Source organism: Neofelis nebulosa, chromosome 6 (assembly GCF_028018385.1).
Source record: "Neofelis nebulosa isolate mNeoNeb1 chromosome 6, mNeoNeb1.pri, whole genome shotgun sequence".
Classification (NCBI taxonomy): domain Eukaryota; kingdom Metazoa; phylum Chordata; class Mammalia; order Carnivora; family Felidae; genus Neofelis; species Neofelis nebulosa.
This window is the reverse complement of record NC_080787.1, coordinates 3942548-3956475: the sequence shown is the minus strand read 5'-3', so window position 1 is coordinate 3956475 and position 13928 is coordinate 3942548. Positions and strand designations below refer to the sequence as shown.

Sequence of the window (13928 nt, the reverse complement as noted above, 5' to 3'; positions counted from 1 at the left end):
AAGATGGAACCATCCAAAGACTGTTCTTTGACTATGGTGGGATTAGAAAACACTAAAAAGATATCTAGAAACTCACTAAATGCTTCAAGTTAGGCAATACACACCAAGTAATTCACAGATAAAAGGAGAAATAGGCATTAGAAAATATTTTTAAGTGAACGATAATGAAGATAAGACATATCAAAGCTCTTGTCCTTCAGCTAAAGGAAGAAATAGAGGGGAATTTTTGGCCTTGGATTCATATGCTAGAAAAGAAAAAAATATTGAAAACCAATACCTTAAACTTTCATTTTAAGAAGCCAGATGGATAAAGGAAGGATACCAGCAACCCAAGTCTGAAGAAAGTAGAAGGAAAGGAATAATAAAAATTACAACATGAATCATTACAGTAGAAAAGAGCACAACAGAGCAAAGTCAATGAAATAAAAACCTAGAAGTTTGAAAAGATTAGTGAAAGTCAATGTCCAATGTAAAAGTCATCGTGAACACCTTCATGCCAATGAACTTAACAATGCAGATGTAATTTACAAATTAATTCAAACCAAAAGTGGATTACAAAACTTCCAGTAACAAAGAGGAAATATGATTGATAACTCTATAGGAAACCAGAGCTGCTATTTAAAATCTTCCCCAAAAGGAAACACCAAGTCCATATTGCACGGGCGAATTCTACCAAATAGTTAAGAAAGAAATAATAGCGACTCACACAAATTCTTCCAAATAAAGAAAAGGGTGAAACGCCTCAACTTCCTTTAGAAGGCAGCATAACTTTGAATATCAACACTTTGAAAAGGACTGAACAGAAAATTGCAACCTCCTGTGTTTCATGAACACAGGTGCAGAGTCCCTTTCTTCCTGTCTGCTTGGTGATCCTGGGTGTGAAGCCACCTCCTCGGGCATCTGGGTTATTGCGCCAGTCTTTCTACTCTTGCCCAACCCACCATTCTCAGCAGCATCCAGGAGTACTCTGCTAAATATAAGCCTAATGCGCTACACCCTCTAGTGATTCCCATCTTATCAGAGTAAACATTCAAAGTCAGTACACTAACCTGAGTCTATTTCCACTGCCCTTGTGAGTGTTCAGCTGCCCCGGCTCACTGCTGTTCCTGGAACACACCAATCACACTCAGTTCAGGGTCCAGGCACAGCTGTCCGGGTCTGGGCACTCTTACACTTGTGAAATCTGCATAACTAATCCCCACACCTCTTAGTCTTTGCCCCACAGGCACTCCCTCAATGTAGATTGCTCTGATTGCCCTGTGTTAATTTACCAAAAAATGAGAAAAGCGTACTGTGTCATTCTTCCCTGCTATGGTGTCACCAATGGCACTCGTCCTACGCTGGTACATTGGATTTTATCGTACATGTTGTCTTTCATCCTCAACTTAAATATAAGCTCCGAAAGCAAACAAACAAACAAACAAACAAACAAACAAAAACTATTGTCCATTTTATTCACTATTGCACCCCCCAGCATCTAGAACTGGAAATTTTTTTGTTTTTGGTGCTGTCTCTATATTGATTGAATTAACTAGTAGATTATTATTACCAGTTCAGTGTTTGTCAACGATTAAAATTACCCCAAAGAGGTCAGATCTGTGCTTTACTAAGTCCAGTAATCTACAATGTACCTGCAGTGTTCCCCTGAATGTGATGCTATGTCACAAAGGACTCCTCCACTTTATCAGAGCCCCCAGCAACACAGAAAGTCAGGAATGGATATTTGCAATCAAGTAAATGGTTTTTAACCATGTAAGGCCAGTTGTTGTTTTAGCAAATCACCTTTATCATAAACTGACTTCAAGGACACTAGTGATTCTTAGTGATTATTTAGCATCAGTAAACAGTTTTAAATTTTAAATAATTATATGATCAGCGAAAGGACACAAAAGTCAAGGGGCTGTTTTCCATGGATGTGGACAATAGGAGAAATATTCTCACTGGAATTATTAGTAGCAGAGGGAAGAGGGTTCATCTCAGGAATCACATATGTGATTGAAGGACATTGTAACCAGGATAAACATCAGGGATCTGAGATGTACCCATGTGAAAACACATGATTATACTATAGTTCTGAAAATTATTTTCCTTTTTCCTGAATGGTCACACCATCCATCCTCCACTAACAATAATACTACTGCAAAGTTATGTAACTATCTGACACAAGGTGCAATGTAGAACTCTAATGCTAGGACTAGAACCTGCCACATACATTAAGACATTACTCAGTTAATTCTTTTCTTTCTCCCTCACTTCCTTCTTCCCTTTATCTTCTCTCTTTGTAAAACACACACTAAGAAATTCTATCAAAACATACACCTATACTTGATAACAATCTACTCTGAAAAACACTGTAACAAAAAAAGTAAAAAATATACACACAAATTGATTAGGGAGTTTGAAGCTTCGCAGCTGATGACTTGTTCTGGGAGCCACCTAGTGTGTCCCACTCTGATTTTCACAGCCTATATTCAAAGAGTTCCCAGTTATCCCACCCACACCTTCCAGGCACCCTGACCCAACATCAGAAAACCATTCTCTCAGCCACTTTGCCCTGTACTTCTCTCTGCACGTACCTTACAATGACATAATGTCTGCTCAGAATTCAGAGATCAGATGTCTCTCTGGTTAAATTATCAGAGACAGTTCTGGCTGCTCAAAACTTCTTATGTCCATTTTTATTACAAACAGCTTATATCTAAAAGATTGAATCTCAGCAAATTTCATCTCTCATTCTAACCAGAGAACAAACAGACTAAATCTTGGAAAACCTCCCCAGTGGCATCCTGGGAATTAATGTCTTGGGGGTTTTCTCTCCAAAGACTTATTCTCTCCATATTTCTATTCCCATAAATATCAATTTATGTGGGGGGGGGGGAGGGAGGTGGTGTGATTATGAAGCCACTACATTGATTTTTTTTAATGGCAAAATGCATACGGGGTAAGAAGATTTAAGTAACTGCTGCCCTAGCATCATACACCATGGAGACTAGAAAATAGTGGAACTACAATTTTAAAATGTTGGCAGAAAAAAAATTGTCAACTCAGAATTCTATATCTGGTCAAAATATTCTTTAAAAATGAAGGCGAATTAAAACATTTTCACTTAAAAGAACATTAAAAGGGTCCATCACCGAGAGACCTGTGATAAAACAAAGCTGAAGGATGTACTTCAAGATAAATGGGCACGTGTCCCGGTGCAAACTTGAACTTCCAGGAAGAAATGAAGAGCAACAGAAATGATAAATATGGAGTAACTATGAAAGACACTTTTCTGTGAAAAATTGAGTCCTTTTCCTCTAAGATTAGGAACAAGAGAAGGATGCCCACTCTCACCACTTCTCTCCAACATAGTACTTGATGTTGTAGCCAGAACAATTAGGCAAGAAAAAGAAATAAAAGGCACCCAAATAAGAAAGGAAGCTATATAATTGTTTCTCTGCACAGATGACATGATCTTGTAAAGCAAAACAAAACAAAACAAAACAAACCTACAATGCCACCCACAAAAAAAGTGTTAGGATTAATAAATGAATTCAATAAACTTGCAGGATACAAAATCAACATACAAAAATAAGTTGTGCTTCTGTACACTAATAAGAAGCTATCTGAAAAAGAAATTAAGAAAACAATCACATTTACAATGGTAAAAGAATAAAATACTCAGCAATAAATTTAACCAAGGAGATGAAAGATCTGCACACTAAATACTATAAAACATTGACAAGAGAAATGGAAGAAAAGACATAAATGGAGAAATATCCCATGTTCATGCTTTGGAAAAACAAATAATATTAAAATACTCATACTACACAGAATGATATATAGATTCAACATAATCCCTATTAGAAATCCAATGGCATTTTTTAAAGGAATAGAAAAAATAATCCTAGAATTCATATGAAATCAAAACAGACTCTTAAGAGTCAAACTGATATTGAGAAATAAAACCAAAGCTAGAGGTGCCATACTTCCTGATTTCAAATTACATTACAAAACTCTTGCAAACACCACGGTGTGGTAGTGGCATAAGAACAGACCCATAGATCAATGGAACAGAATAGAGTGCCCAGAAATAAACCCACACATACATGATCAACTAATCTTCTACCAAGAATAAAAGCAAATGAGTAAAGGACAGTCTCTGCAATAAAATTGCTGGGAAAACTGGATCTCCACATATAATTGAATGGAGTTGGATCCATATCTTATACCATATACAAAAATCAACTCAAAATGGATTGAAATTTAAACACAAAACCTAAAACCATAAAATTGCTACTAGAAAAATAGGGGAAAACCCCTTGACATTGGCCTTGGAAATTATTTTTTTGGATGTGACACCAAAGCACAAAAAAACAAAAGCAAAACTAAACAAGTGGGACTATGTTGAACTAAAAAGCTTCTACCCAGCAAAGGAGACAATCAAGAAAAGGAAGAGGCAACCTACAGAGCAGGAGAAAATATGTGCAAATCCTGTATATGATAAGGGGTTAATATCCGAACTATATAAGGAATCCCTACAACACAGTAGCAAAAAAAAAAATTAAAAATTAGCAAAGGACTTGAATAGACATTTTTTTTCAGAGAAGACATACAAATGACCCACAGGTATATGATAAGCTATCTAATCTACTAACCATCAGGAAAATGCAAATCAAACCAGACTGAAATATCACCTCACATCTGAATTAAAATCCATGCAATTGCCTTTCTTTATAGATGTATGTTGTGTTCCCTGTTTTAAATTTAAATAGCATGTGAACCAAATATTTTATAATTTTTAAAAAAATAAGATATTTTTGTCCTTCTGAATTTTATTGTGTGTACAAGGCTGTTTTTATAAAAATATGTCCCAACCTAAGAAGCACAGAAGCATCAGATCATACAAAGTAGAGTTATTTTCAGGGGCACCTGGGGGGCTCCAGTCACTTAAGTGTCTGACTTCTGCTCAGGTCATCATCTCAGGGTTTGTAAGTTTGAGCCCTACATCAGGCTCTCTGCTGTCAATACAAAGCCTGTTTAGGATCCTCTGCCTCCCTCTCTCTCTGGCCCTCTGCCACTCGCATGTGTGTGTTCTCTCGCTTTCAAAAATAAACATTTTTTTACGTTAAAAAGAAGCAGAGTTATTTACAGAGATTCCTTAAAGAAGATGGGAACATGCCACATATTTAGAGGTGAAGAATACAGACAAGAGTATAGAGACTATGGCATGGTCTTTTCCAAATGGAGATAAATCAGAATTTGTTCTACACAGTCAGCGAAAAATCTGAAATGTCCCTTCAGAGCTGAACTTAAGAGAACCCATTTCATACTGATGTACACATTTCTGTGGAGGTCTACATCCCTCAGGCATAATGCAGAATTTAAGATGTTTATTAAATTGCTGTCCAAATTGAAGTGAATGAGTCATTTTATGGAAACTAAATTAAGACATAATTATTTGTGTAGTCTCAATAGAAAAATGTATTGGCAGTGATGAAAACAAGGAGAACTTCTACATCCTTAGAGAGAAAATTTTCTCAAGATTTTGAAAGCACAGTGAAAATAAGAAGGAAGGTGACAAAAGAAAATCACTTTGAGACAAATGTAGCAAGAACCAGAAATGCAGGCCAACAGATAGTTCACCATAGGACAAAAGCAAAATGGAAGAACAGTAGAGTAACTAAAGAATATATTTGACACAGATGTTAAATAATCAAAAATCATGTACATGTGGAGGCAAGCATTATATTTGTAGTTATATCCATGAGCTTCAAATTAACTTTTTAAACTATTTAGAAAAAGTTTCAAACATACAGAAAAGACACAAGTGTTTCAAGAATAGGAAGGGGACAAAAATATATAGTAACCCTTTACTTTGCCCCTTTGTTTAATCATTGAAATTAACTTTTAATTAGAAATGTTGGCAAGAAGCAATGAGATTGTATCACTAAGAAGCTAATTTTCTATTATTAATCATCACAGAAAAGTAAACACTACAGTTCAAGGGAAATGAAATGTGAAGGTTGCAACCTTTCTCCCACCACTTTCAAGGCCTTTCTGATGTCCTTATTCTTCAAAGTACAGATGACAGGATTTAACATGGGAGTGACAACACTGCAGAGGACAGAGACCAGCTGGTCTCTCTCCAGCGACCATGTTGAGACGGGCCACACGTATGTGAAATGGCACTACCGTAGTACAGAAGGACAATGACCAGGTGCAAGGCACAGGTAGAAAATACCTTTTGCCTCTCCTCTGAGGAGCGGATCCTCAAGATAGCAGAGATAATATAGAAGTAGGAAAGGATGATACCCAAGAAAGGAGCCCACCCAATGAAGACCCCAATGGACAGCAATGCCAAATCATTGACGGAAGTGCCCCCACAAGACAACATCAGCAAAGGGGAGATGTCACAGAAGAAATATTGAATCTGGTTGTTGCCACAGAAGGGCAGGTAGAAGGTCAGAAGTGTGCACTCCTTTGTTGAGGAACCCCCAGTCCAGCATGAGCTGGCTAACCGGCCATACAGGGCTCTGTTCATAATCACTGAGTACTGTAGAGGTTTGCAGATTGCAATGTAATGGTCATACGCCATGCCCCCCAGGAGGAGACACTCTGATCCTTCTAAGAAAATACATGCAAACAGTTGTGCCCCACATCCCCCATAGGACATGCTCTTCTTCTCTGACAGGAGATGCACCGTCATCTGGGGGACGTTGGTGGTGGTGTAGCAGATGTCAAGAAAGGCCAAATTCCTCAGAAAATGATACATGGGGGTGTGTAGATGTGGATCAGCCACAGACACCAAGATAATGAAGATATTTCCTCCCAAAGTACAGATATGGGTCAGAAAGAAGACATTGAAGAGTAAAAATTGTGAATCATTTAGGTTGGAGAATCCCAAGATAATGAATTTGAACAGAGTTTGGTTTTATCTTTCTTCCTCTTGAGAATGAGAAGCCTACAAATTGTGTTATTCAAATGGTGCAAGAGTGAAATCTACAAAACAAGAAAATATAGCTTGATAGGTAAAACAATCATCATCTCTATCAGCATAAACACTGAGCATTTAGCATCCACAACAAATCACAGAGGCATGCAACAATCATCACCAGAAACCCCCATACTCAAAATTTCCTATGAGACATATCTCTTCAGGACATTAGGAACATCTTTACAAAAATAAGTAAATATTTAAAAGCCCACATGGGAAGTGGCAGGCCCCTTTCCTCACTCTCCACCATGTCCTGGAGATGGTTGGTGAATATCCATCAGACAGTTTGTATGAGCTGTGGGGTCATTTGAGTCTCTTCCTGAGAAGCTTCCTTGTCCTTCTTATCCTCTTAATCCTTCATGTCACTGAGTGCTAATTTTTTGTATATATCTTTCCAACATTTTCCTATGCACATACATTCAAAATAGAGATAAGATTATAGTTTTGTATCCTACACCATATTATGACATTCCTCCTGTCATTAACACTCTTCTACAATATGGTTTCTAATGGCCACATTTACATCCATCATATGGATGCACCAGACTTGCATAGAGCCAAACATTCATGACCCAAATAAATTAAGTATTATAATAATGATTGCAGCATATTATGACTCAGAGAGGAAATACGAAATAAAACACTGAGTAAAGTAAATAATGCTTGGTATAGGGTTGGTGCTCATAAAATCAAAATCCATTGGTCTTTCTCATTCCTAAATTTCTCCAGATCCATGAAAAGTTTGAATTACTCTGATTCAAATGTTGGAATTTATAAGCATTCACACACAAAATAAAGGAGAATGTTAAACCTGGATTTCTTAGATGTAAGATAAAACTTTGTTTACACTACATACTTAAAATTGTCAAAATAATAAACAGTAAAAAAACTGGGTAGGATATTTGTTTTCAAGGTAACAAAGTAGATTCTAAAATGATCATTGGTAATTCAAGGCCAAATAATAAATTTTATTTGGCTTTTTATTTGTAATTGTTTAGTTTTTTTTTCCTAAGTTAACCAAACTATTTGTTTCCATAACACACACTATAAACAATTGAAGGCAGGAAGAACATCATAAGAAATATTGTTGAAATTGAGGTTCAGTGAGAGGAATCAATATGGCAGAGCAGCATGGAGACCTTGAGCTGCTCTTGTCCCTGAGACACAGCTATATCAACACCAAACCATTTTGTACACCTAGGAAACTGATCTGAGGATTAACACAACAATCTACATAACCTGAGCCGCAGAACTTGGCAGGTATGTGGTGTAGAGATGTGAACTGGGGAGAGAAAAGCCGTGGAAGGTAGGGAGTTTTTTTTGCAGAGAGAGGACAGAGAAAGAAAAAGGAAAGGGGAGAGTGTGGTGCATCAATCATGCAAGAAAAACACCCCCCTGAAAGAAGTTGGGGAGACATTGAGAGAAAGAGTGAAAACACTCATAGGGGACTGAACAAGAAATCTGTTTCCCAAAACCAGAGACAGGAAAGAAAAGAGAGGATTTCAATACCACCAGGATTCTATAAACAATGGAATCTGAAGTTTCAGAGCTCAGTGCCTGGTGGTGCTCTGGTGAGGAAGCAGGGTGAATCCCCAGGAGCAGATAGCAGGGTCTTAAGGGTCTGTATGCCACAAGGGGAGAAGTGGTTCCCCTGCTTGGAGAGCACCTGGTAGAGGCCATATGGCCTCCCCACAGGCAAAGGTCCTGAGAATGGCCACATTTACCGGTATCAGGACAAAGATACCAGAGTGTGGTGAAACCTGGTGCCAACTGTGTGTTGTGATTTGCCAAAATCTCTGAACCTCTGCTGCTGTGCGATCTCATGAACATTTTCTGGGGGGAGCCAGCACCAAGCCATTGCTCAGCGAGACCCTCCCCCAGAGACTAAGCACAGGTCTAAGCCACAGGTGTCTCTGAAGTGTGGAGTTTTGAAACAACCCCATCTGAGAACTCTGGCAGGCAGCTTGGACATGGACAGGGTAGAGGCGAGGAGCGGATGGAGGCCTGAGACAAAGGAGGGGTGCTTGATCACAGGTGGGTGAGAGTTCGAAGTTCCTATGACAGAGACTAAGGACCTGGGTGAAGCCATTACCACGTCTCCTACACAGGCACATGCACATACACACACATGCATGCCACACTGGCCACTCCGGTAAGCTAAGCAGTACCACACGGTGGAGAACGCAGCCATTATACCAAGTCCCACCCAACTCCACCCTCCAAGCACATCCCCTAGGAGACCAGCACAAGTCACACCACCTGCTTAGGGTATGGACTACAGAGTGCCTCATAGTTTCAGTTCTAGAGGAAACTAGATGTAATTTCATTCAGGTTTCACTCTGTTTGCTGGTTCATATATTAGTTCACTTTCTTTGCTTCTGTTTATGCTTTGTTTTCTTTTTCTTTCTTTTTTTCCTCTTGGTTGAGTACAGAAAGAGAAAAATTTATTTTGATTTACTATATTTTACTTTATTTTTAATTTTATAAATTTTTTATTCTATTTCATTTTATCTTATTTTATTCAGTTATATATACTTTTTTAATTTCTAAATATTTGTTACCTTTTTTTCCCTTTCCCTTTTTTCTCTATTCTATCAAGCTTCTTTCAACAAGTGGAGTAAAACACACCTAGGATATAGCTTTCTTTATTTAATTTTTTGGTTTTTTAAAATTCTTTTAATTTTTATCTTTTCTTTTATTGATTTTTTATTTCCCCAAAATGTCAAAATGAAGCAATTCACCCCAAGAGAAAGAACAGAAAGAAATGGCAGCCAGAGAATTCATCAACACAGATATAAGCAAGATGTCTGACATAGAATTAAACCACAATTATAAGAATACTAGCCAAGCTTGACAAAAGCATAGAAAATAGCAGAGAATCCCTACTACAGAGTTAAAAGAAGTAAAATCTCACTAGGCCAAAATTAAAAATGCTATAACTGGGATGCAATCTCAAATGGATGCTATGACAGCAAGGGTGGACAAAGCAGAGAAGTGAATCAGCGATATAAAAGATAAAGTTATGGAGAACAATGAATCAGAAAAAAAGTGTGAAGCAAAGGCCAAAGATAACTATACAAGACTTAGAGCACTAAGTGACTTATTAAAAAGGAATAACATCTGAATCATAGGAGTCCCAGAAGATGAAGAGAGAGAAAAAGGGGCAGAAGGTTTATGTGAGCAAATTATAGGTGAAAACTTTTCTAATCTGAGGAAGGACGCAGACATCAAACTCAAGGAAGCACAGAGAACTCCCATTAGATTCAACAAAAATGACCATCACCAAGTATATCATAGTCAAATTCACAAATTACACACACACACACACACACACACACACACACACACACAGAAAGAAAGAATCATGAAAGCAGCAAGAGTAAAAAAGTCCTTAACCTGCAAGGGAAGACAGAATAGGTTCACAGCAGACCTATCTACAGAAACTTGGCAGGCCAGAAAGGAGTGGCAGGATATACTCAACATGCTGAATCAGAAAAATGTTATCCAGCAAGGCTATCATTCAGAATAGAAGGAGAGGTAAAGAGTTTCCCAAACAAACAAAAACCAAAGGAGTTTGTGACCACTAAACCAGCCCTGCAAGAAATTTTAAGGGGGATTCTTTGAGTGGAGAAAAGGCAAAACAAAATAAAAAAGACAAAAAGCAACAAAAACTAAAAAGAACCAGAAACACCAAGTCTACAGGCAACACAATGGCACTAAATTCATCTTTCAGTATTCACTCTAAATTTAAAAGTTTTTAATATTTTTTATTATTTATTTTTGAAAGAGGGAGGGAATGTGACTGGGGGAAAGGCAGAGAGCCTCCGAAGGAGGCTTCAGGCTCTGAGATATCAACATAGAACCTGATGTGGGGATCAAACATATGAGCTGTGAGATCATGAGCTGAGCCAAAGTCCAACACTTAATCAATTGAGCCATCCAGGGGCCCCTTTCAGTACTCACTCTGAATGTAAATGGACTAAGTGCTCCAAACAAAAGACACAGGGTATCAGAATGACTAAGAAAACAAGACCTATCTATATGCTGCCTACAAGAGACTCATTTTAGATTTAAAGACACCTGCAGATTGAAAATAAAGGGATGGATAACCATCTATCACACTAACGGTCATCAAAAGAAAGCTAGAGTAGCCACACTTATATCAGACAAATTAGATTTTAAAACAAAGTCTGTAAAAAGAGATGGAGAAAGCATTATATCATAATTAAAGGGTCTACCCAAAAGGAGACCTAATTGTGAATATTTATGCTCCCAATGTGGAGGAACCCAAATATAAAAATCAGTTAATCACAAACATAAAGAAACTCATTGACAATAATACCATAATAGTAGGGAATTTCAACACCCCACTTACAACAATGGACAGATAATCTAAACAGCAAACCAACAAGGAACAATGGCTTTTATACAGGATGGACTTAACAGATATACTCAGAACAGTTCATCCTAAAGCATCAGAATACACATTTTTCTCGAGTACACATGGAATATTCTCCAGAATAGCTCACATAATGGGTCACAAATCAGTGTTCAGCAAGTACAAAAACATAGAGATCATACCATGCATACTTTCAAACCACAACATTATGAAACTCAAAATCAACCACAAGAAAAAATTTAGAAAGACCATGAATACTTGGCGATTAAAGAATATTCTACTAAAGAATGAATGGGTTAGCCAAGGAATTAAAGAGGAAATTAAAAAGTCCATGGAAAAAAATAAATGAAAACACGACAGTCCAAAACCTCTGAGATGCAGCAAATGCAGTCATAAGAGGGAAGTATATAGCAATCCAGGCATTCCTAAAAAAGGAAGAAAGGTCTCGGATATAGAACCTAACCTTACACCTAAAGGAGCTGGAAAAAGAACAGCAAATACAACCCAAAACCAGCAGAAGGGAAATAATAAAGATTATAGCAGAAATCAATGATATCAAAAAAATAAATAAAACAACAAAACAAAACAAAAAACAGTAGAACAGATCAATGAAACCAGGAGCTGGTTCTTTAAAAGAATTAGCAAAATGATAACCCCCTTGCCAGAATAACCAAAAAGAAAAAGGAAAGGACCCAAATAAATAAAATCAAGAAAGAAAGAGGAGAGATCACAACCAACACAGCAGAAATAAAAATAGTAATAAGAGAATGTTATGAGCAACTAAATGTCAACAATTTGGGCAATCTGGAAGAAATGGACAAATTTCCAGAAACATATAAACTACCAAAACAAGAAGAAACAGAAAATTTGAACACACCCATACCAGTAAAGAAATTGAATCAGTAATCAAAAATCTCCAAACAAACAATAGTCCAGGGCCAAATGGCTGCCCAGGGGAATTCTACCAGATGTTTAAAGAAGAATTAATACCTATAGTTTTGAAGCTGTTTCAAAAAATAGAAATGGAAGGAAAACTTCCAAATTCTATGAAGCCAGCATTACCTTGAATCCAAAATCAGACAAAGACACCACTAAAAAGACAATTACAGACCAATGTCCCTGATAAAAATCGATGCAAGAATCCTCAATAAGATATTAGCAAACTGGATCCAACAATACTTAAAAGAATTATTCACCACAATAAAACCAGATTTATTTCTTGGATGCAAGGTGGGTTCAATATTTATAAATCAATCAATGTGTTACATAACATTAATACAAGTAAAGACAAAAACCACATGATCCTCTCAATAGATGCAGAAAAAGCACTTAACAAAATACAGCATCCTAGTGTGATAAAAACCCTCAAGAAAGTAGGAATAAAAGGAACATACCTCAATATCATAAAGGCCATATATGAAAGATCCATAGTTAATATCATTGTCAATGTGGAAAAACTGAGAGCTCTCCCCATATGGTCAGGAACATGACAGGGATGTCCACACTCATCACTATGATTCAACATTGTGTTGTAAGTCCTAGCCTCTGCAACCAGACAACAAAAAGAAATAAAAGGCATCCAAATTGGCAAGGAGGAATTTGAACCTTCACTCTTCGCAAATGACATGATACTCTATGTGGAAAACCCAAAAAACTCCACCAAAAAACTGAAGAAATGACATGAATTCATCAAAGTTGCAGCATATAGAATCCACATACAGAAATTGGTTACATTTCTATACACCATTAATGAAGCAGCAGAAAGAGAAATCAAGGAATTTATCCCATTTAAAATTGTATCCAAAACAATAAAATATCTAGGAATAAATCTAACAAAAGAAGTGAAAAATCTATACACTGAGAACTACAGAAAGCTTATGAAATAAATTGAAGAAGACACCAAGAAATGGAAAAACATTCCATGCTCATGGATTGAAAGAACAAATATTGTTAAAATGTCGATACTACCCAAAGCAATCTACACATTCAATGCAATCCCAATCAAAATAACACCAGCATTCTTCATAGAACAAACAATCCTAAAATTTGTATCAAACCAGAAATTACCTTGAATAGTCAAAGTAATGTTGAAAAAGAAAACGAAAGCTGGAGGCATCACTATTCCAAACTTTGACCTGTATTACAAAGCTATAGTTTTCAAGACAGTATGGTACTGGCACAAAAACAGATCAGATCAATGGAACAGGATAGAAAACCCGGAAATGGACCCACAAACATATGGCCAACTAATCTTTGACAAAGCAGGAAAGAATATACAATGAAAAAAAAGACAGTTTCTTTAGCAAATGATGCTGGGAAAACTGGACAGCAACATGCAGAATGAAGCTGGACCACTTTCTTACACCATACACAAAAATAAACTCAAAATGGATGAAAGACCTAAACATAAGACAGGAAACCACCCATATTCTGGAGGAGAAAACAGACAACGACCTCTTTGACCTCAGCTACAGCAACTTCTTACTTCACATGTTTCTGGAGGCAAGGGAAACAAAAGCAAAAATGAACTATTGGGACCTCATCAAGAAA

The 13928-nt window shown here is 37.1% G+C and overlaps 1 pseudogene; it reads right to left on the bottom strand.

Annotated features, from left to right (window-relative positions):
* Positions 1 to 5914: 5914 nt before the first annotated feature.
* Positions 5915 to 9170, bottom strand: LOC131514968 (olfactory receptor 5V1-like; annotated as a pseudogene).
* Between the last annotated feature and the right edge of the window lie 4758 nt (positions 9171 to 13928).